Raw genomic sequence first — 24026 nt, forward strand, 5'->3', positions numbered from 1 at the left:
TGGCAAGGAGGCTCCAGGTCTTACCAGATGGGCTGGGGCCAACACCCTGAAAGCTGGTTACACCCCCTGCCACATCCTTCTTGCCTGCCCACCTGCCGCTGTCTTTCCCAGGAATGTCAGCTCTGGGCACCCTGAACTCGTCCTCTCTCCTGGGAACCAGGCCCCCGTTGGTGTCATCTCCACGTCCCTACTCCCTGCCCTCCAACCTGGCCTCCCATGGAGAGCTGACAAGAGGCAGGGTGGCAGTTCCCACACCCCTAACTTTTGCTGACATCACAAAGTGTGTCCTCAGGCTCCCCTCAAAGTGCTCAGTCCGCTGGAGGAAGGGAGAGAGGACACATGCCGAGCATCTGCTCTGAGCACTCACCAGGGCTCCCCGTGGGCTCTTGCTCCCCAGCAAGGCAGGTCCAGGTGAGCGAAGCAAGACTCACAGAGACACCAATGCCACCCAGGTCACACCAGCCATTCAGGACGGTCGGGACCCTAAGCCCGAGCTCCGGCCATTACCTGGGCTCCCCAGGCTGCCCATCCCTGTCCTGGTCCACAGCGTGAGCCACCCAGCCCTACACCCCCTCTCCTCTGCACACACACCCTGAACCCCAGGACACACCGGGCTGGGAAGAGGGGGACTCTCCCTGGCTGGGAGACCCCAGACAAGTCAGAGCCCCCCCTGGGATTTCCTGTCTGCATATGTCAGGAGGCAGGGGACAGTTCGATGGTCTCTGAGAGCCCATGGGCTTCCTTCTTCTGAACCTCACCTGCCCATGTGCCCTCTGGGGCCCAGGGTCCTTGATTCCACCCTCCTGTGACGCCACTTGGGTTAATCCCAGGATTCCCAGGCCTTCGGGAGACACCACCCACGGGTCCAGGCGGGGAGGGGCCATGGAGGCATGGCTATGGTGGTCTGCCTGGTGCCCCTGTTCCCGCCTCCTGACCCAGGAAGGCAGAGGGTGGGGATTGAGATCTCAGGGGCCGGTGCAGCCCGAGGCTGCTCATGGGTGTACCCTGCATCTCCACATTGCTGCCCCCGGCCCCGGTCTGCAGGCCGCCAGGCGCTGGGCCAGGACGGAGTCTGCACCCTCATGGAGCTCCCAATTTGGGAGCCGGAGGAGTCTCAGGCAGATGCAGACATTGTAACGCAGCTCGTTATGAACAAGCGTAAAGAGAGGCCCCAAATTCCATGGGCTCCTGGTCTAGCCTGAGGTCAGGGGCCTTCCTGTAGGAGGTGACACTGGAGCCACGGACGAGGATGGAAGAGCCTCATGTGCCAGGATGGGGTTTCCAATCCTTGGGTCAAACATGCCTCTTGCTTCTCCGTCATTCCTCTGGGCTTCCCAACGCTGGCCCCATCCTTGGAACCTGCTCCCTGCCTGGGCAAGCTTCAGAGAACGCCAGAGCTGGTGGGGGCCACTTCCGAGGTCAGAGAACTGAGTTCCCTGAGGGGGGTTGGTTGGTATGTGGCAAGCCAGGAACGGCCCAGAGCTAGAGCCCAGGCTTCTCGCTGCCTGTCCAGCACCGTCTGCCTCGCCCTTCTCTGCTGACTGTTCCACTCCCAACATGCTGGGCCCCCGCCTGCCGAGGCCCCACCCTCCGTGCACGAACCAGCCGTGGACTTCTCTGAGGCCCGGGCCCCGCTTCCATGCCACGCCCATCCAACCTGGCGTCCACCTGGCCCTTTCGCTCTGAGTGTTGGCCTCTCTTCTCTGTCCTGCTCACAGCCTCCCGAGTCCCCTTCAGGCTTTGCAGCTCAAGGGGTGGGTGGCGGAGTCTGGCTTTGCCTGCCACAGTACACGCTGACCCCAGGACAGGTGTGGAGTTCTAAACTGGACGCCATTTGCAGAGCATGCACCAGGCCTGACCCCACCCTTTCTCCCCCGCAAAGGCTCACTGCCTCCTTTGCTGCATGACTGACCTCCACTGAGCGTCAAGGACCGGGTTCCAGGCTGAGAATTCAACTCTACCTTAGTGGGTACAGCTGTAACACCCAAAACCAGGGCAGAAACCAGGGGAGAGAGGTCAGCAGGTGAGCACACATTCAGTCAATGGGAAGCTTCTAGAAGCAATGCTCACTGCAAAGGATTTAAAGACCCAGCCCAGAAAACAAACATGGGAAACCATTCTTTTCACCCTACCTGGGTTCAGAAGAGATCCTCCTGGATAAAACTTCTGTAAAGAAACTCATGTTAGCTTGGTGAGAGCTTGGTCCCTCAACAATCGCCTTTCTTTCTTTCTTATTCTAAATGTCTGTCTCCTCCCCAAGAGGTGAGCACCTCTGAGGGCAGGGGCCACATCGTATGCACGTGGGTACCCAGCACCCAGCACAGACAGAGCCTGGCCCATTCGTTACTGATGCTCCTGGAATGGGCTGACGACTAGATGAGTTAAATTTCCAGGTAGAGCAGAAGATCCTCATAATCGGTGTATCTGACTGACAAATAAAAATGGCAAGCAATAGGATATATTGGAGTATATGAGGAAGCCATTTGGTATAAACCTAATTCGGTCCGACTTTGTTTTTTCCAAAAGGGCCTGACTGTGGCCATTGAGCACGCATTGCATATCTGCTTTAAAACATTTACTATGGCAAGAACAAATGGCCTTAAGATAAAGGTACAACTTCCCCCCACATTGGCATTTCCTTAGGGATAAGCATCTTTCCTTAGGCTAGGAACTGATCGCTGCACTCACCTTTGACCACCCAGCTCACCTGTGACCACCCAGCTCGAGACAGCAGACCTGCCACCCTGCTGTGTTCACTGAGACAGCAGGCCTACCTGCTGTGTCCTTCAATTGCTGTGCCAACAGAGCAGTCTCGCGACTATTGTAAAAGGGACATTTGAATCATATGTGAAACATCCTGTTTGGGGGTATAGAACCACTCTGTGCACCCCACTTCTTCGGTGCCCTTTCTTCCTTTGAGAAGAAAGGCCCCGGGCCATGGTCCTCAGATTTTAGCTCAGAATAAACTCTCCCAAATTTTCATTTATAGATTGGTTATGGATTATTTTCATCGACATGACAAAGGACTCACCTCCAGAATGTATAAGGAACGCCTGCAGATCAACATGAAAAAGACAAGCCACCAGCCACGTGTAGTACAAGGGACTCAAAATTCACAGCCGCAGACATTAAGTGGAGCCTTCGAGGAGATTCCAGATTCTGTGCTCACAACTAGGTTCCCCTGGCCTCTGCCCTCACTCCTCGCCAAGTTCTGTATCCGCTGTGCCTTTACTCAGGGGTAAATTTTGCAGAGTCTCCTGTCCCCTGCTCTTGGTAGGAGGGGCCGGGCTGCAGAGCCAAAGAAGAATGCCAAGAAGGACGGAGGATGAATGACACCAGAAGAAAAGAGAAGAGGCAGGAAGTCTTCCCAGACAGGCCCCAGACTCGCCCCCGGGGTCCGGGCTCCATGCTAACAGTGGCGTGGGCCTGGGGAGTTCCCTCCACCCTCCGATGGGAGAGGAAGCTCCCTAAAAGCACAACCTGGAACTCCCCAAGAAGTAGCCAGGCAGAGGGGAAGGTGCACTGGGCCAGGAGTCAGGAGCCCCGGGTGCCAGTCCTAACACCCGGCAGACTGGTTGGGTGACCTTGGGCATCCTCTCTGTGACCTTGGTCTTTACAGCAGTACCAGGAGAGCATTGGGTAGCTGATCCTCAGGGAGCTGTCCAGCTCTGACTCAGGGAGACTAGGCCGGGTCCACCCCTCCTGCTCCCTCGCCCCTCACCTTCCCCCAACAGCATCTCAGTGCCCCCAGCCCCTGGGACTCCCCCAGCCAGTAACCCACAGTGAGACCAGTCAGGGCCTGGCTGAGTCTGAGAGCCAACCAGCCGCGGTGCAGGCCTGAATCACCCAGCCCGACCATGGCTGTGTGCCCTGGGAGCTCACGGTGCCAGAGCCGCCTAGAAGGGCGGGCGCTTCGTTCCGAGCCACTGCTTTGTTTTAATACTTGATTCCTGCTCCACTTCCCCTGAGTCCACGTGTGCGCCCCTTTTTCCCAGCTCTGGTCCCCAAGGGCCAGGCGCACACACAGCAGCCACCCACTACGCAGGCCTCCTGGGTGCTGGCTGTGGTGGAGAAAGATGGAGAAGGAACAGTCTGAAGGGGCTGGCACAGCCTGCAAACCTTCCGATCTAATGGGAGAGGCACAGCCCCTGTCCTGGGGGAATCTCCAGGTGATGGAGGAGCCCTCAGGAGACCGCTGTGAGGGTCGCTCTTAAACCGCACACTGGGGCCGGCCCGGTGGCATAGCGGTTAAGTTTGTATGCAGCCTGGGGATCATGGGTTCAGATCCCCGGGGTGGACCTACATACTGCTTATTAAGCCATGCTGTGGCAGGCGTCCCACATACAAAGCAGAGGAAGATGGGCACGGATGTTAGCTCAGGGCCAATCTTCCTCAAAAAGAAAAACAAAAAAACAAAACCGCACACTTGCTCACTCTGGCAAAGAGCTTCTACACGCTCTCTGCCTTGGGCCAACTCCCTCCAGGAGCAAAACCAGCCAGGGGCTGGCCTCCCTGCTTGACAGATGGGGAAACTGAGTCCCAGAAGGAGGCATGGCAGGGCCTTTTACAGAAGGGACCAATGAGACCCAGAGAAGGGCAGTGACCTGCCCAAGGTCACACAGCACATCAGCAGTAGGGCTTGGATCTGCCACTGGCCCCCTGTCCCCTGGCCAGGGCTCTCGCTGGCACTGGGGCAGGTGGAGCAGCTCTTCCCATCAAGCGGTCCCGGTGCAGACAGCTCAGGATGTCAGAAAGGTCTTCTGCCTTTGGGGTATTCAGGGATTTGCACTGGGGCTGGACCCCCCACTCCTGGCTCTCTGTCCCGCCCCACGCATCCCGGGAGGAGGCCGACCCGGGTTCCAGCTGTGGTAGAAATTTGTCAAGATGGGGGTCAGGGGGCATGGAAGGTCACAGCACCCCTCCATCCCACCCCCGCCCTAGCCACCACCAGGCTCCCTGAAGCAGGGACACGGCCCTGCTGAGACAGCTGGGGCAGGAGAGGGACTTAGTTCTTATTGAGCCCCTGCCAGGTGCTGGCCCAGAGCAGAGCGCTTGCACGTTCCCTCCTGCGGGTCTCACGGCCGTCCCGAGAGCAGGAGCCTTTAAGAGAGGAAACGGAGGTCCAAAGATGTGGAGGTACCTTGTCCCAGCTCAGGCAGCACCCACGAGGGGAGCTGGGGTGCCAGCCCAGCTCTGTCTGCTTCCGGAGCCCACACTTTATTTCTCCGCTGAACCCGCGGCCTCTGGAGAGCCCCAGGGCACGCTCACCTCCTCTGGGCGTGCCCAGCGCATCCCGTCAACCTCACCCCACTGACCTGGTCCTGCAGGGGCTGGGCTCTCCCCCGGCTCACAGCTGGCCTTGCCGCCCTCACCCCCGCAGCTGCAGCCCTGGCTGTGGAGCTCCCTGAGCTCCCCGAGGAGGAGCAATGGGGCAGGCAGAGCCAGACCTGGCCTTGGGCATGCGCTCAGCCAGTGGATCCTCAGGCCAGTGGAGGGCTGCACGAGGGCCCCAGGGGCTCAGCTCAAGAGGGTTCATGGGCCAAACTCAAGTTTGCACAGCCCCAAAGCTGAGACAGGAGTCCAGAGGCTTGGATTCCAGCTGAACTCTGCCACGTCCTGCTGTGTGACCTTGGGCATGTTGCTGGCCCTCTCTGAACCTCAGTTGCAAGAAACTGGTCACTGACATTCTGTGATGCATGAGTCTACACATGCCTGGTTAGGTTTAAAGGCTCAGGCAGAACCATGGCTCAGTAATGGTCCCAGAAAGACAGCCAGGCCAGGAGCAAGTATGAGCTCCGCGGCTGCCGCTCTCTGGTGGCACTCTGCTGATGTCATCCCTCACTAGCTGCAGCATCAGCAGCTCTCGCAGGGTGGAGGATGGCCGGTGGGGCCTCACTGGCAGGAGGACATGGCAGGTTTCCATTTCCTGTGCTGGCCGCCCGCCCTGCAGAGCGCATGGTGAGCATCTCTTCCCGCCTCCACATTCAGTGATGTCACGCTGGTAGCTTGAAACCGGCCGTGGCGGGAAAACTTACACGATGGAAACTGGTAAACGCTACAAACAAGGGCGTTCTGCTTGTGCGCGCGTTGTGTTTGGAAAGTCAATTGTTAAGCGTTTACCAGTCCACCACTGGTTGTACGGATAAGCTATACTTTACCGGAAATTTGTCCATTTCATCTAAGTTTTCACGTTTGTTGGCATATATTTGCGTTTTATTTAAAGTTAATTTTAGCAACTAAACAAAAATAGATAAACTGGACTTCATCAAAATTAAAACTTCTGTGCTTCCAGGGACAAGAGGAAGAAAGTGAAAAGACAACCCACAGAATGGGAGAAAATATTTGCAAATCATATATCCGATAAGGGCCTAATATTCAGAATATGTGAATAACTCTTACAACTCAACATTAAAACGACAACCCAATTACAAAATGGACAGAGGTTTTGAACAGACATTTCTCCAAAGAAGGTACATGAACGGTCAATAAGCACACGGAAAGATGCCTGACATTGTTAGTCATCAGGGAAATGCAAACCCAAACCACAATGAGGTACCACTTCATGCCCATTAGGATGGCTACTATCAAAGAGTAGGTAACGAGGGGCCGGCCGGGTGGCACAGTGGTTAAGTTCGCAGGCTCTGCTTCCGCAGCCTAGGGTTCAGATCCCAGGTGCAGACATGGCACCACTTATCAAGCCATGCTGTGGTAGGCATCCCACAAATAAAGTAGAGGAAGATGGGCATGGATGTGAGCTCAGGGCCAGTCTTCCTCAGCAAAAAAAGAGGAGGATTGGCAGCAGATGTTAATTCAGGGCTAAGCTTCCTCACACACACAAAAAAAGCAGATAATGACAAGTGCTGGTAGGATATGGGGGAATTGGAGCCCTCAGACATTGCTCGTGCGGATGTAAAATGGTGTCGCTCCTTGGGAAATCAGCACGGTGCAGCCGCGTGGTGACATGACAGTTCTACCTCTGGTAGGAGGAGAGCGAGACAGGAGGAGGTGTGGGAGGAAGGGACCACGCTCCTGGGGGCTTCCTTGGGAGGGGAAGCGGGCCCCTCTCTGAGCTGCTGCCTGTTGGCAAGTATGAGCATGAAGCTCCCAGAGACACAAAGTTGGCTCCCCAAAAAGATCGTGCTTGACCCCGGTCTTTGAAGGCCAGTTGATCCAAAATGGTACCCGTCCGCTTCAGGCACCCAGCTGGCTTCCTTTTGTTTCCTGTTGTACATCTTCATACTCATACTGTCTTGTCTCATTAAATCCCGTTATTTCTGCCTTTCTCTTTTTCCCCCGTGAATCTTGTCCAAAGTTTAACAATTTAGTTCATCTTTCCCAAGAACCAAATTTGACTTTTTTAAAATCCTATTTTTTTCACCAACTCCCACTTTTATATTATCTTTCCTTTCTTTGGGTTAATCTTGTTACTCTTCCAACTTCTCTAGTTGGGTGCTTCATTCTCTCATTTTCTACCTTTCTTATTTTCTACCGTAAACATTGAAGACTATGCGTTTTGTTCTAAGAACCATTTTAGCTGAGTCCAAGAGTTTTCACGTGTTGTCTTTCTATTATCATTCAGTTCATCATTTCCACCGCAATATCCCTTTGACTGGTGAGTTATTTAAAAGACGGTTTTTAAGTTTCCAAACCAATGGGTTTTTCCTGTTATCCTTACTGAGTTCTAAGTTAATTGCATTAGAGTCAGAGGATGTGGTCGGGGTGATACAATTTATTTCGATTTTGTTGAGACTTGCTTTACAGACAGTATCCACACGCCAGCTTCCATCTCTGTTCCCTGGGCTTGAGAAGAATGTATGCTGGATACACGACTGATGCACGTTTATGTTGACTGCGGCAGCTTGTCATTTGTGCTGGTCAAATCTTCCACTGACTAACATTTGTCTGCTTTATCAGTTTGTGAGACATGTTAAAATCTCCCACTTTAATAGTAGATTTGTCCAATTCTTGGGGTTCAGTCCGCTTTAGTTTCGTATATTTTTATATCAGGGTGATGCCAGCTTCATAAAATGAATTGGGAAACAACTTCTCTTCTGGTTTATGGAAGGGATTCTGTAGAACTGGAGAATTCTTTGAACATTTGGTAGGATCCTCCAGTGAAAGCATTTGGGCCGGGAGATTTCTTTTTCAGGAATTTTTAAGTCATGAATTCAATTTCTTTAAAAGTCAAAGAGCTATTTCAAATTACCTGTTTTATATTGGGTGAATTTTGGTTGGTTGTGTTTTTTCAAGAAAGTGGTCCATTTCATCTAAGTTGTCAAACTTATGTGTGTAGAGGTGTTTGTAATATTCCTTTATTATTATTTTGATGTCTGCAGGGTCTATGGCAATATCTCTGGTTTCATTCCTGATATGGATAATTTATGACTTCTCTCCTTTTTCTTTGTCAGTCTTACTAGACATTTGTCAACTTTAGAGATCTTTTCAAAGAACTAGCTTTTTGTTTCGTTGATTTTGTTTCATTGACTTTGTTTTCATTTTTGCTTTTTTCATTTCATTTTTTGTTTCATTTTCTCTATTCTTCCATTTTCAATTGTATTGATTTCTGCTCTTCATCGTTTTCTTCCTTCTGCTTGCTTTGAGTTTCTTTTGCTCTTCTTTCTCTAATTTCTTAAAGTTGGTGCTTAGAGTATTGATTTGAGACTTCTCCTCTTTTCTAATGTAAGCATAGTGTTCTAGATTTCCCCACAACACTGCTGTCACTGTGCCCCATAAATTTTGATATGATGTATTTTCATTTTCATTCAGCCCAATGCATTTTTTTTTTATTTCCCTTGAGACTTCCTCTTTGCCCCATGTATCAATTACAAGTGTGTTGTTTAGTTTCCAAGTGTTTGGAGATTTCCCTGTTATCTTTCTGTTGATTTTCGTTTTAATTCCATTGTGATCAGGGAGCACACTCTGTATGATTTCAATTCTTTTAAATTTTTTGAGATTTGTTTTATGACCCAGGATTGGTCTATCTTGGTATATGTCCGTAGGTCCTTGAAAAGAATGTGCATTCTGCTGCTATGGGGTAGGGTGTTCTATAAATGTTAATTAGATCTTTTTGGTTGATGGTGTTGAGTTCCTCTATAACTTTGCTGATTTCTCTCACTAGTCTATCAATTGTTCAAAAAGTGTTAAAATCTCCAGCTATAATTGTAGATGTGTCTATTTCTCTTTTCAGTTCTATCAGTTTTTGCTACATATATTTTGTAGCTCTGTTGTTTGGTGCATACACATTTATGATTTCTAAGTCTTCTTAGTGAATTGGCTCTTTTATCCATTATGTAATGCCCCTCTCTGTCTCTGGTGATTTCTTTGCTTTGAAGTCAACGTCATCTGACGTTAACATAGGCATTCCTGCTTTCTTTTGATTAATGTTGGCATGGTATATTTCTCCATACTTTTATTTTCAACTTACTTGTATCATTATATTTGAAGTGAGTTGCTTGTAGACAGCATATAGCTAGGTCATATTTTTTTTAACCACTCTGACAATCTCTGTCTTTTAACTGGTTTATATAGACCATTTACGTTTAATGTAATTATTGATCTGTTAGGGCTTAGGTCTGCCATTTCATTTTGTTTTTCTGTTTTCTTTTTCCTATCTTCATGTGGGTTCCTTGAACATTTTTTAGAATTCCATTTTGGTTTCTCTATAGTGTTTTTGAGTGTATCTCCTTGTATGACTTTTTTCAATGGCTGCTGCAGGTATTACATAACTTATCACAATCTACTCATATCATCATTTTACCAGTTCAAGTGAACTATAGAACTCTAACTTCCTTTTACATCATTTTATCCTCCCAATTTATAATATAAGTCCTAAATACTTTATCTACATACATTGCAAATCACATCAGACAGTTTTATAATTTTTGATATCCCTGGTTATCAACCATTAACCATCAAAAACAATTTAGGAAATTCAAGAAGAGAAAGAAAATCTATTGTACTTACCATAATTTTGCTCTTCCTATTGTTTTTTCTTCTTTCCTAACATTCCAAAATTCCTTCTTTTATCATTTCTTTTCTGTTTAGATAAGGTCTTTAGGATAGGTCTGCTGGTGACCAATTCTCTTAGTTTTCCCTCATCTGAGAGTGTCTTTATTTCTTCCTCATTCCTGAAAGATATTTTTGCTAAATATAGAATTCTGGTTCACAGTTCTTTTCTTTCAGGAGAATGTGCCACATGGCTTCCACAGCTTCAGATGACAACTCTGCTTTCACTCTAATTGTTTTCTTCATGGGGAAGATGTCATTTTTCTCTCACTATTTTCAAAATTATTTTCGCCTTCATTTTTGAGAAGTTTGGCTATGATGTGTCCTGGCATAGATTTTTTTTATCCTGTTTGGGGTCCACAGAACTCTTAAATCTGTAGGTTTGTGTCTTTTGCCAAATTGGGGAAATTTTTCCATTATTTCTTGAGTACTTTTTCAGCTCCACCATCTTCCCCCTCTCTTTCTGAGATTCCAACAACTGAATGTTAGACCTCTTATTAAACCCTACAGGTCTCTGAAATTCTGTTCACTTTTTTCAGTCTATTTTCTCTCTTTTGTTCAGCCAGGGAGGGAGGAGAAGAACCGGGAAAGAATGGGGACATCCAGGAAGAGACAGCGTCTCAAGAAGGGGCCTGACCCGCTGTGTGAAATGCTGTGAGAAGCCTAAGAAAAGGACTGAAGGTCGACCCTAACCGGGCCTCCCAACCTTTTCCAGATGATGGCACGAGTAGAAAACACCTATATTGATGTGTTCCCCAGGGAAACACACCAGGCTGCTCAAGGATGAAGGTGACCAACTTACCTCTGGCCACCCCAGGCCCCACCCAATGCCCCCAAGAGCGGAGAGAACGCACATCTGGGCGTCTTTCTCAGGGGACCCCGGTTGGAAAGCTCTGGACGACTGGGCTTAGCAACGTGGAGGTCGTTGGTACCCTTGACCGGAGCTGGGACGGTGGGTCACGGGGACAGGCGCCTCACGGGAGCACGGTGGGGAGGGAAGAGAGGTGAGGCTTGGAGACCTTGCGAGCTGAGATGGAAGTGGAGCATTGGGCAGTGGCTAGAAGCGTTTGCATTTACTTCCGCCATCCTACTTTGTATGTTCTCTTATCTCAATTTTGTATCTTTCTATTTTTCTCCTTTTTTCTTTTCTCTTGGATTGAGTTTTCTCCTCAGTCTATTTTCCCCTTCTGTTTTTTTGGCAAACATTTTCTACAAAGCGCCCAGTAGTAACTACTTTAGGCTTGGCCAGCTATACTGTCTCTGTAGCGATTGCTCACCTCTGCTGTGGCAGCAGGAAACCCGCCAGAGACGATAATACATAAAAAAATGGGTGTGGCTGTGTTCCAATAAAACTTTATTTATAAAAACAGACACTGGGCCTAATTTGGCCCGAGGGCCATAGTTTGCAGACCTCTCTGTCCCCAAGCATTATGTCTATAAATAACCACATTTACTCTCCTCCAAAATAATGCCGCAGCCTCAGGAAATTTTAAGTCTGATTACCCCTTCTTGACTTAACGTGCTCCCGTTGCCTGGTATTTTCACTCTTTCAAGCCCTCAAAAAAGACATCACTACCACTAATTACAGATTTGGTGTTTAAGTGGACTCAGCCACGTGTTTGGCGTGTTCATTACTCACCATTTCATCTGTGTCTCAGACTTTCTTTCTAAGATCATCTTTCTTTTCAAAGCACATCCTTTATGATTTCCTCTAATGTGTCTCATTTGGAACGCAAGTGTCAGGTTTTCTTGCTCTGAAACTGCCTTAAACTCCCCCTCACTCCTGAAAGGTGGTTTTGCTGAGTCTCCAGTTTGGTCATTAGCGATTTTCTCAGCACGTGGACGGTATCGTTCTCCCGCCTCTGGCTTCCGCTGTCTCCGAGGAAAGTCAGCCATCAGACTAACTGTTGCTCCTTTGTAGGTGTTCTGACTTTTCTAGCTGCTTTTAGGGTCTTCTCTTTATCCTTGATATTCTGAACTTTCAACATAATTGTCAAGATAGATACTTCTTTTTATTTTTTCTGCTTGGGTTTCTGAATTTGAGAATCCATCGCTCATTAATTCTGGAAAATTCTCAGCGTTTATCCCTTTGAAAAATGTTTCTCCTTTATTCTCCCATTGACCCTTTCTAGAATTCTGAATCAATTTCTTTCTTTTTTGTTTTTTTTGAGGAAGATTAGCCCTGAGCTAACTACTGCCAATCCTCCTCTTTTTGCCGAGGAAGACTGGCCCTGAGCTCACATCCATGCCCATCTTCCTCTACTTTATACGTGGGACGCCTGCCACAGCATGGCTTTTGCCAAGCAGTGCCATGTCCGCACCCGGGATCTGAACTGGTGAACCCCAGGCCACCGAGAATCAGAACGTGCGCACTTAACCGCTGTGCCACTGGGCCAGGCCCTGAATCAATTTCTTTTAGACTTTTTCACGTTATCCTTCACATCTCTGAACCTCCCTTTCATAATTTCCATCTTTGTCTTTCTGTGCTACAATCTCAGTATTTATTCAGTAATCTGATTCACTAATCCTCTTTTCAGCTATTGTATTTTCTATTTAAATTTTATATATTTCATCTCTAGAAGCTCAATTTAAGATTTTTCAAACTGCCTTTTTAAAATGAACTTTACTGGGGGCCGGCCCCGTGGCTGAATGGTTAAGTTCACGTGCTCTGCATTGGCGGCCCAGGGTTTCACTGGTTTGAATCCTGGCACGGACATGGCACAGCTCATCAGGCCACGTTGAGGCAGCGTCCCACATGCCACAGCTAGAAGGACCCAGAACTAAAAATACACAACTATGTACCGGGGGGCTTTGGGAGAAAAAGGAAAAATAAAAAAAAAATCTTCAATAAAATGAACTTGACTGAAGTACAATTTACTGAGGTATTGTTATATCATTTATAACACGCATACAATAAATGCATCTATCCTAAGTGTAACGTTTGGTGAGTTGTGACCCACGTCTGATTACTTGTGTAACCACCACCACAATCAAGATGTAAAACGTTTCCATTCTCTCAAAAAAGTTCCCTTGTGTCCTTTCGCATCAACCCCACCTCCATCTGGGCCCCAAGTAACTGCTCATCTCCATTCTGTCACTATAGCTTAGTTCTACCGGTTCAAAGAGTTCATAAACATTAAATCATACAGTTTGTGCTCTTTTGCATATAGCTTCTCTCTCTCCACGTACTGATTTGAGATTAATTCAAGCAGTTGGAACTATCTGCAGCTCATTCGTTTTTATCGCTAAGTGGTACCCCGTTACACACCACAATTTGTTTCCCCACCCACCTGCTGATGGACATTTGTGTTATTTCCAGTTTGAGGCTGTAAGAAACTTTTATGAACATTCATGTACTCATCTTTTCCAGGACATATGTTTCCATTTCTCTTTGGCAAATACCTAGGTGTGGAATTTCTGGCTCATACGGTAAATATCTGTTTAATTTTATAAGCAACTGTGCCTGGTCCTTTTTAATGCGTTCCATGTTCACACTTTCAATACTTTCTTTTATTTGTTTAAATTATTTAGCACCCTTATTTCTTAATATGAATATTCTAATTCCAATACCTGAAGTATTTGCAGGTCTGATTCTGCTGCTTCTTGTTTCTACTAAAACTTGTTCAGGGGGCGGGCCTGGTGACATAGTGGTTAAGTTCATGTGCTCCACTTTGGTGGCCCGGGGTGCGCAGGTTTGGATCCTGGCGCCAACCCACACACAACTCATCAAGCCACACCATGGCAGCGTCCCACATACAAAATAGAGGAAGATTGGTGCAGATGCTAGCTCAGGGCCAGTCTTCCTCACCAAAAATAATAATAACAATATAAATAAATAAAATAAAAACTTGTTCATAGAATCTCGGTTCTTGGGTGTTTTTTTAATTTTTCACTGTAAGCTCGTGATTACAGGACTCCAATTGTGGGGATTATGTAAGGCTTTGATTGACATGTTTTCCTCCAGAAAGGACTTTAGTTTGTTTTGTGCTAACACCTGGGAGCATTACTCACCAGGAACTACTTTAAACTAAATTCTCAGCTCGAAGTTTCTGGACCAAGCAAGACGTAGGAATCCGGGCTCTGAACTCCCCCGGGGGGCTGGCTCAGGGAAGCGTTTATCTCCCCTTCCATCCTTAGTCAAAGCCAAGTGCAAACACTTTTTTTGCCATCTCCTTTTGGAAGACAGACCCTTTTCAAGTGTACCCTTTCTCTAAAGGGGAGAGGGGACCTGATGGGGATTTCGGATCCCACTTTCTGCCTGGCCAGGTCCTGGGTTACGTCTGCCGTCTCACACACACCTGTTCAAAGCACGGCTCCCCACTGCTGGCCAGGGCGGGGGAGGCCAAACGGTGCGGCCACTTTGGAAAACAGTTTGGCAGTTTCTTACGACGTCAAGCACGTACTTGCCACGCGACCCAGCCATCTCATTCAGACTATTTACCGCAGTGAAACGAAAACTTACACTCACACCCTAACCCGGCCGTGAGTGTTTATAACAGCTTTACTCATAATCGCTAGACACGGCAAACACCCCAATCGTCCTTTCAGAAGTAAACAGATAACCAGACTGCGGTAAACCCACACACCAACGTCAACTACGGACACACAGCACAACGCCGATGAATCCTGAAGGCAACACGCTCAGCGAAAAGAGCCAGACACAGAAGGTGACACACTATGTGATCCCACTTACAGGACATCCTGGAAAAGGCAAAACCACAGGGACAGCAAACACATCCAAGTTTGCCAGGGCCCAGAGATGAGAAAAGAGGTTGACCACAGGGGGCACACAGAGATTTGTGGGGCGGTGAAATTTTTCCCTATCTTTTTTTTTTTTTTAAGGATTGGCACCTGAGCTAACATGTGTTGCCAATCTTCTTCTTTTGTTTTTATCTTCTTCTCCCCAAACCCTCCAGTGCATAGTTGTATATTTTAGTTGTGGGTCCTTCTGGTTCTGGCATGTGGGATGCCACCTCAGCATGGCCTGACGAGCGGCGCCGTGTCCGCGTCTGGGATCTGAACTGGCAAAACCCTGGGGCCCCAAAGCAGCATTCGCGAACTCAACCACTCGCTGACGGGCCGGCCCCAGCTCTCTGTCTTGATTGTGGTGGTGGGTACACAACTGTATGCGTTTGTCAAAACTCAACGAACTTTATATGAAAAAGGGTGAATTTTACTCTATGTAAATTTGGCCTCAATTTAAAAACCAACAAAGCTCTAGTCTACAGGAATCTGGGGAGCTGCCAGCTCAGGGCTCACTTACCTCTCTTAATTTGCATACACATCTCTCTTTCCTTATTTTTATTAATTAATTTATTTAGTTTTTGCTTCTGAGTCCTTCCTCTACTTTCTTCCAACTCAGTCATGCAGGTTCACACATTCTTTTAGATCTTTTGTCCAGAGCTCGAGCCTAAGGAGGGAGACACCGCCTTTATCTTCCAAGGGCTCCCAGCCCGGTGAAGGGAGACGGGCCGGCCCCCAGGAGGAGCACCTGCCCCAGGCGTTCCGGGGCTTCCTGGACCTGCGAGATCACATAAATTTTTCATAACGACAGTAATGGCTGTAATTAACTGGCATAAATGTGATGCACATTCGGCAGCCGACCAGGCCCGCAGCCAGGGAGGCGGCGCTGCATGACTCAGGGCATCGCTGCGGTAACAGCAGGCCAGAGGGGTGGGTGGCCCGACCAGGCTCCAGAGAGAGACCTGGAGATGGACGGACAGCCCTTTGTGTGGGCAGGCGTCCAGGTACAGGACTGTGAGGACAGCCCTGACTCAGGCCGAGTCAGCGTCCGGAGGGTTCCAGGGCTCCCTCTGCAAGGGAAATACCTGCCCATGGCCTCGATGTCACCGACACTCAGTGCTGAGCACCCGCTGGGCCGGACGTGGAGCCAAGCCCATCACCAGCGCTACTGGGTGGAATCCTTCTGTACCTCCGTCCCAGTGGTACCTGTCCCATGGGGTGGCTGTGAGGATTCAGTTAGCCACCGTATGAACTCAGCAGCAGGGCTGCCACTCAGTGAATGCCGGCTATTGCTGTCACCACCTCCATTAAACAGATGAGGTAGCTGAGACCTAGTGCTGCTAAGGGACTCACCCACGGTCACACAGCTACTAGGCTGCAGAATTGGGTGTGTCTGGCTCTGAAGCCTCACAGGACAGCCCTTCTGGAGCAAGGTCACACCTAGACAGAAGTTTCCAGGCCTCAAGTGGGCCTCTCTTTAGAATATTCCAAGGAGGGTAAGGTGGCTCCCTTAATCCCTCTTTACCCGGCTCAGAGCCCCGTGACCCTGTCCTCACTGCCAACCACCTATCCCTTCTCGGCATTTGTTTTTCAGATCTAAACACCTCCTCCAGGGAGCCTTCCTTGATTCCCCCACCTTCCTAATCTCAAAGCACAGGATTGCGTGTCATTTAATGAGGGCCTATTAGATGCCAGGCACTGCCTGAGGTTCTGGGGACGTGGCAATGAAGGAGACAGACAAGTCCCTGTCCTCATGGAGCTGAGATTCTAGTGGAGGGAAAGGATAATAAGTTTTAGAATAGTAAAGGTCATTGCCAATTGGGACTAGGTCTGAAAAGGAATCAAGTTAGGAAGCCTGAGAACCTCATAGACAAGGCGACATTTAAGCTGACACCTCAGGGGTGAGAAGGATCCAGACATTGTCAGGAGCAGAGTGTTCCAGGCAGCTGGAAGAGCTTGTGCAAAGGCCCTGGGGTGGAAAACAGACTTGAGGGTTTAGGAAACTGCAAGGAGACCTCTCTAGCGGGAAGGTGAGGGAGGAAAGGGGGTGGGCCAGAAAGAGAAGTGACAGGCAGGGGTAGGGTCATGCACAGCCTTGGCACTTTGACTGAGTCGGGTGGGAAGCCGCACAGGGTTCTGAGCAGAGGATGTGGGGCAGGGAGTGGATTCTAAGGAAGCAGGACAGGGAGAAGAGGGGTGCAGTGGTCCAGGCAGGGCTCATGGGGCCTGGACCAGAGCAGGGGCAGTGAGGTGGCGAAAGGCGAACAGGCTGAGCCCTGAGGACCCAGGGCTCACTCCTTTCTGACTCTCTGCTGACCAGTGGTGCCACCTGGCCCTCTCTGAATTTATTTCCTGACTCCAAACACCTCTTCCAGGAAGCCCTCCCTAATTCTTGTACCCCTCAGCTTGCATCTCATCTCTGGCTGTTGAGAAGACAGTCCTGGAGCTGCATCCCACTCCTGGCTTGGGGCCACCCCATACATCTATGGGCTCGACAGTGTCACCTGAGTGTGGAGACTGAGACTGAGGACATCCCTGAGCCCAGAAGCTCAGGGCGAGCTGACTGCACAGGGGACCTGTTTTTCCCCAAATCCTCCTTAAGGCCTCCTGCTCCAAGAGAGGCGGCAGCCCTGGATCCCAAGGGGCTCAGAGCGGCTTTGCAGGGGGCAGGGCCCCCCCGTCTGGCTGCTCCCATGTCAGTGCCAGCCTGGAACTTTCCCGATGCCCACCCCCAGCCATTGCGACTGCTCCCTCCAAAACCTCACTCATGCCTTTCCCCTCCCCAGCACCCCCGGCCAGGGCCCTGCTCCCTTCACGCTCCCGAGAAACACTTAGTGAGCACCAACTGTGTGCCTGGCTCTGAGCTGGCCACTGGAATCAAGGCTGGCCAGGGCAGAGTGGAGCCTCGCGGCTTCAACCTGGGGGAGGCACATGGGCAAACCGATGATGACGAGGATGGTGGTGAGGGTGGTGACAATGGGGATGACAGTCCAATTTGTTGAGGCCTCACCATGAGCCCGGCACCCTGCTAAGCACTTGACAGGCATTAACTCATCTAATCCTCGTAACAGCCCTATGAGGCAACAGAAATTATTTTAATAATGGGTAACATTTACTACTTGCTAAGTGCCAGGTGCTGTTCTGAATGCTTTACACGTGTGAACCCATTCAAGGAGGGTGCTATTACTGCCCCATTTCATGGGTGAGGAAACTGAGCCACAGAGCATTTTCATAATGAAGGTAGGGGGTGCTGTGGCATGGAGGAGAAAGGAGTCCATTCCTCCTGGGCAAATCATGGAAGGCTTCATAGAGGAGGTGACTTTTAAGCCAAGCCGTAAGGAATCAGTAGGGGTTTGCCAGGAGGGCGTGAGGGAAAGGGTACTGTAGGCAGACAGACGGTGGAGCAAAGGCCTGGACGCATGCATACTGACAGGGCATGGTTCAGCACTAGGGATCGGGTGGGGATGCTCAGGGTGGAGAGGCAGGAAAAGGCCAGGTCGCAAAGGGCCCTGGGGTCAAGGGCCAAGGGGCTCGGACTGATCCTGAAGGCGGTGGGAGGCTGCAGCCCCCTCGACTCTCCCCTGAACTGCTAAAGCCAACTGTCATTGCTGGGCGCAGAGGAGAGACACCTTCCTCCCGCAAGACCGGGGGCCTGCCTCCCACCCCCTTCCTGGGACGCCCCACAAGTGTCCTTGACGGCCCTCGGGCCACACCACGGCCGCCTTAACACTGTGCCCAGGTCAGCATTTGGGTGTCACTGCACCGCCGCGCCGCCCTGTCCCTTTTCCCCTGCCGAATGCCCTCTTCTCCCATCCACTGTCCCCAGCCTGCTCCTCCCCTGGGCTCAGGGACCCCTCCTCCAGAAATGCCCCCAAATCACTCTAACCCGGGTGAGTCTCCATCTTAACTCTTCCCAGGTGCACGTCACGTGGGACCCACACCATGGCTGGAATCATGGACCCCCCACTTGCCTCTCACAGTCCTGTCTCCCCAGCTGGAACGCAAGACCGTCAAGGGCCAACCGAGCACAGCCCATCACCTAGACTGAGAGGCGGGGGCTCGGTTCTGAGGGCTGGGTCCTCTGCCCCGCAGCACGGCCGCGTGAGGCTGTGCTCCGCACTCACTTAGTCCTCGCGGTCTGCGTGCAACTTGAGGAAACTGAGGCTCAGAGAGAGGAGGGGATTCCTCCGTGCTCACCCTGTTAGGACTGGCCCCCCAAGTCGGCCTGACTCCAAGCTCCATATAAGCAGCTACCTGTCATCCCTTCCCCAGATCCCGCCGCTCCACGGGGGGAGGCACACAGCAGGTGCTCAGCAGAGACAGAGTCCGACCAGAAGGCTGGTCCTACCCTGGGAGTCACCCTCTGTGGCGGTCCGGCCTCAGCTCTGCTCTTTCAGCCAAGGTCCTCCTGAACTGAAGTGTCACTGGCTGCCCTCCAGTTACTGCTATGAGCTCTGACCGACATCAACACTGGGGTCTGGGTGGCCCACAAGTCCCCAGGAGCTGGAGGCTGAGATTCAGAGATGCTGATCTTTATCAGATGCTGGCCTGGACTTACTCCAAAAGGCTATGGGCAGGAATCTAAATCAAGGCCCAGAAGAAATCAGCAGGTGACAGGCGCAAACTCCCATCACTTGCCCTGCCAAATTGCAGCTAGATGCCAATCCTCACAGTGGGCGTCACTGGGCACTTCCTGTGAGCCGGGCACCATGTGAAGCGTCTCATGGGCATTTCCCACGTCTCCTTCTAACAACCTTAGGAAGTCAGTACCGTGACCATCCCCACTGGACAGAGGAGGACACTTCCATGCATTTATTCCACCATCCCGTCACCCAGTGAGTCTACAAATATTTATTGAAGACCTACTATGTGCCAGGCCTGGCGTGCTGAACTGGGGTAGACAAATGTGTGAGATAGACACGATCTCAGCTCCACAGAGATGCCATCTGAGGGGTACGTGGCTGTGGGTCCCAGACACAAACCCCCTTGGGTGAGGAAATGCAAGGCCTCACTACTTCCTGAGGGTGGGGAAGGAAAAATACCTGAGCAATCCAGCACAGAGCATGGGGCATGGCCGGGAGCATCGCCATAGTTCATCCTGTCTGGCTGCGCTGGGAACAGCCCAGAGGGGAAGCTCCACGGGCCGCTGGACGGGTCACAGAGGGACAGCTGAGCCTTGCTGAGTGCCTCCCACGCCTGGCACCCTGCCCAGGGTGGGGAAAGGAGGTGACAGTCAGCACAGCAGGAGAGGAACCAGGAAGCTGCCATGTCACCCAGCACAGGGAGGGAGCAGCTCACCAAGTCAAAGCCACTAGGGGCCAAGGACTGACCTTCGGCTTCGGGAGCAAGGTCTTCCTCTGAAGGGGCTCTTTGGGCGAGCCCTGAGGGCTGGAAGGTGTGAGGACAGGAAGCGGAGTTGGCGGGGTCTTCAGGGTCCTAGACTGAGGGCTCCTGGTGGGTCTGTGGCCTGAGGTGACTCAGCCATGGAGACCCAGGGACTGTCCAGAGCCATTCCCCTCATTGGCAGATGGGGAAACTGAGGCCCAGAGAGAAGGAGTGGCCCAGCGAGTTGGGGAGGGGGGCAGCCCAGGCGGAGAGTGGAACCAGCCCATGCGTAACCCTATGGGGTAGCTCCTGGATCACCAGGTGCCACACACCGGGCTGTGTGGCCTCCCAAGAGGTCCCATCATGTCCTCGTGACTGGCCAGCCAGCCTCCAGGCAGTTACTCACAGGCTTGTTCCAGAGGCCTGAGCAGCAGGGGCGGGGCGAGGCTGGAGATATCGGCCTTGGCCTTGGCCACTGGCCCACTCTCTGCTCCAGCTTCTCCCCTTCCTTGGCCCCTTCTCACCACTGTTTCCTCTTTCCCGGCTCTCTCGGCATCCGAGTTCCCCATCGCTGGGAGCGAGGGCCAGGGCTGAGGCTCCCTCACTAGACTGAGGGCTGCTCCGAGGCCGGGTCTGTGCGTCTCCTGCACACAGCAGCTCCCGCAGGACGTACCCCGAGACCAGCGGGCCTGCTCAGACAGAAGCTGAGCCTGCCCATCAAACTGGGGACTTCTCCAAGGTGGACCAGCCTCTTCCCCATCCCTTGGGAATTCCCTGCCCTCCCCCCACCACCCCGGCCCTGCACTGGGTGACCGGCCAGCCCTAGTAAACCTATTCCTCTCTATTTGGCGTCTGTTTGAAGGCAGCCCCTTCAGGACCTCATGCTGCCCACGGCCTCGGTGTGGTTGGGGGTGGGAGAGGGGAACCTCCAGACTCACGCTGAGCTGGGTTTGCATCCGCGTTGCCACCCACCAGCCCTGGGACCTAAGGCAATCTACTTAACCTCCTCAGGCCTCTATTTCTTCATCTATGAAGCACAGATAGTAACAGCCACTTGTTTCGTGAGGTTGGTGAGAAATGAATGACATAATGTTTGTCAAGGGTGTAATGCGGGGCCCGGCGCACGGTGAGTACACCACAAATGGGTGCTATTATCATCGTTATAAAAAGAATCATGTGCGATGACCACACCTCAGAGGTACCCAGTGCATGACAGTTTCCAAAGCACGTCCATCTGTGGTCGCCTGGGCGCCCTGAGGGAGCCCACATGGCGATACGGATGGAGGTTCCCAGCAGGGGCTCTAAAGGTCCAGAATGCTCGCCTGGAGCTGTTGAGCCTGTCCTCTCGGCTCCGGCCTCGGCCTCGTAATCCTGACCCACCAGTTGGCAGGTATCAGAGCTGCATCTGCATATTTACTGGGTGCCTGGAGCACATTACTTACCCTCTCTGAGCCTCAGTTTCCTCATCTGTAAAATAGGGACAATAGTGGAACCTGTCTCATAGCCTCGTCGTGAAGAGTAAATGACGTCATGTGTGTCAAGGGCATAGCAGAGTCTGGCAGGCAGCGCTATCTAAGTGTCAGATGTATCATTATTGACCAACATCGACTACATGCTGGGTGTTTCACTTAAAACATCACATTTCATCCTCATCACAACATTGTAGCAAGGTTACCATTGGAGGGACTGACTTGGAGTGCGTTTTAGGTTCCCTGGGAAGCAGACTCTGAGAGGGAGATTTGCACGAAGGGGTTAATTGGGAGCCGCTCTCAGGATCATCACCTGTAGGGCGAGGGGGTAGGGAGGCTGGCTGGGTGGAGGGAGAAGCTGGGCTGCAACAGAGGCTTCAGGCGACCCCTCCTGTTGGAATGTCCTGGAGCTGCCCTGTCCTTCAGAGATGTCCTACAGCGAGGCGGGGGTGGGACTTCGCACCCCACATTGGCAAGTCACTGGATATGGGCTGCCCGGGGAAAAGGGCACAGCCTTGGGGGAGGAAGCCCCCTTTGGCTAAGGGTCATCCCCGGAGAGGGCTTCATCTGAGAGCGGTCAGCCGCCAACAGTCCCCAAAGCTGGCGCACATGCGCTTTGGGGATTTTTTTTTTTTACGATGGGGAAGCATCTGAACAGCACCCAGCAGCATCCACCACAGAGAGTTTAACTGACTTGCTCTAAGTTTCCCAGTTCAAAAGTGGCAAATTCAGAATTTAAACTCAGGTCAGAGGCTCATTCTTCGTTCTCTATCACACTGCCTCCCATCAGACAGGGAAGGGAAAAAACACACAAAGATGGAACAGCAGTACAGGGCAAGACGATTTCACTGACTGTGAAAGTAGAAAAAGGAACACTGAAAACCACTCACTCAACTGCTAGACACCCCTCCCTCAGATCCATTCTCTCAGTAGACGCATGGCTGCCCATCTAAAGACTCCATTTCCCAGCATCCCTTGCAGATTCTGTGACCATGTGACCAGAAGATGTCCAAGTCACGTGAGAGGAAGTGATGAGCACAACTTTGGATTGTGCCCTTAAAAAAAAGAAAAAAAGAAACCGGCCCGCCCTTTCCCCCTTCTCCTTTCTCACTAGATAGAATTCAGATGTGAGGGAGGGACCTAGGGCAGCCAGATTAGATTGTGAGGCGGGAGCCAAGTACTGAGAAGGATGGAGCAACAAGATGGAAGGAGCCTGGAACCCAACATGTCCGTCAGCTCCTACATCACTCCTAGACTGCACACGTTCTGCCCATTCTTCTCCTCTCTTGTGAAAGCCACTGCTTTTCTGGCCTTTGTCACAGCAGCCAAGCCTGTGTGCCCACTGATACAAACCATAGTAGCCGCATCAAGAGGGAGCCTATGTTAACGTTTGATGTCTCTCCTTTGACTCTTTTTTCTGTGTGTATCAATATAGTCATGAATACTCATCTATTTATGTAGGTATGTGTATTTGAATATGCAGGGGGTGTGGATTCCCAGGTCACAAACTCAGGTATATAAGAAATACAACTTTATTTTCTGCAACTAAATGGAGTTTCTGTCTCCAGCTCCTTGTTCCCTGCAGGTAGAAACCCAAACTGACCAATGGATGACCTTAGTCATTTCAAATTAATTTCAGCCAATTAGGATTTGTTTGCCTTGAGCAAATCAGGGTGAGTTCCATCAATTTAGGGTTCTTCCTCCCCATCCCTCACCCCATCTTCCTTCCTCAGTAGCATTTAAGTCCCAGTTAATGACCTAAATACAGCATCACAGTATCGCTGACCGGAGCTGGGGCCACGTGGCATTTGGGTAGAATCAGAGGTAGACGTCATGCCGCGTGGCTCGTGACCATCCTGAGCCATCTGCACTCCTGTCTGGTTTCCATCTGTGCTGTCTCGGCTGCCTTGGCCCACTGTCACCTTGTCATGAACCCACAGCAGCACTGCACACCTTCCTTGGAAGTCTCGGCTGCAACCCATCTGAGGTCGGAGAACTTGGGGCGCTGCCTGGCAACCCTCCGTCAACGCTGTTTCCCGAGTTCCAGATTCACGTCCTCTCTGTTCTGGGATCCCCAAACTTCCATGGCCTCATCCCCTGCCTTCTGAGCGCCTCTCAAAGGATCTGTCAGTTTTTCCCTGAGTCTCTCTGCCTTGTTTGGTGGCCCCAGGTCTGCTGCCTTTGGGGCAACGGAGGCCTCGAGTCCAGGCTTGAATGAAGGAGAGTCAGGGGTTGACAGGAAGTGTGTAGGACAAGCTCTCTTTTAAGAGATGCTGCCTACTCCTTGACCCCAACTCCTGCTGGCACTGAGGACACAATCGTGGAAAACATGGTCCCCAGCAAGCGTGAGTTGAAAAGTGATGAGAAAAGCCGAACTCTGAATGTGAAGATGTTTGAGGGATATCTTAACCAATTCATTTATCTTCCACTTAACACTTTACTTATATTTTCCTTTTAATATATGCATGACTGACATGATAAACA

The 24026-nt window shown here is 50.9% G+C and overlaps 1 long non-coding RNA gene across 1 annotated transcript; it reads left to right on the forward strand.

Annotated features, from left to right (window-relative positions):
- The first annotated feature begins 310 nt into the window (after window positions 1–310).
- On the forward strand, window positions 311–12875 carry LOC138920952 (uncharacterized). The gene is made up of 3 exons (XR_011433036.1): window positions 311–411; window positions 2990–6470; window positions 10568–12875. It is a non-coding gene; the product is annotated as an uncharacterized lncRNA (long non-coding RNA).
- Window positions 12876–24026: the final 11151 nt, after the last annotated feature.

This window comes from Equus caballus, chromosome 2 (genome assembly GCF_041296265.1).
Source record: "Equus caballus isolate H_3958 breed thoroughbred chromosome 2, TB-T2T, whole genome shotgun sequence".
Lineage (NCBI taxonomy): Eukaryota > Metazoa > Chordata > Mammalia > Perissodactyla > Equidae > Equus > Equus caballus.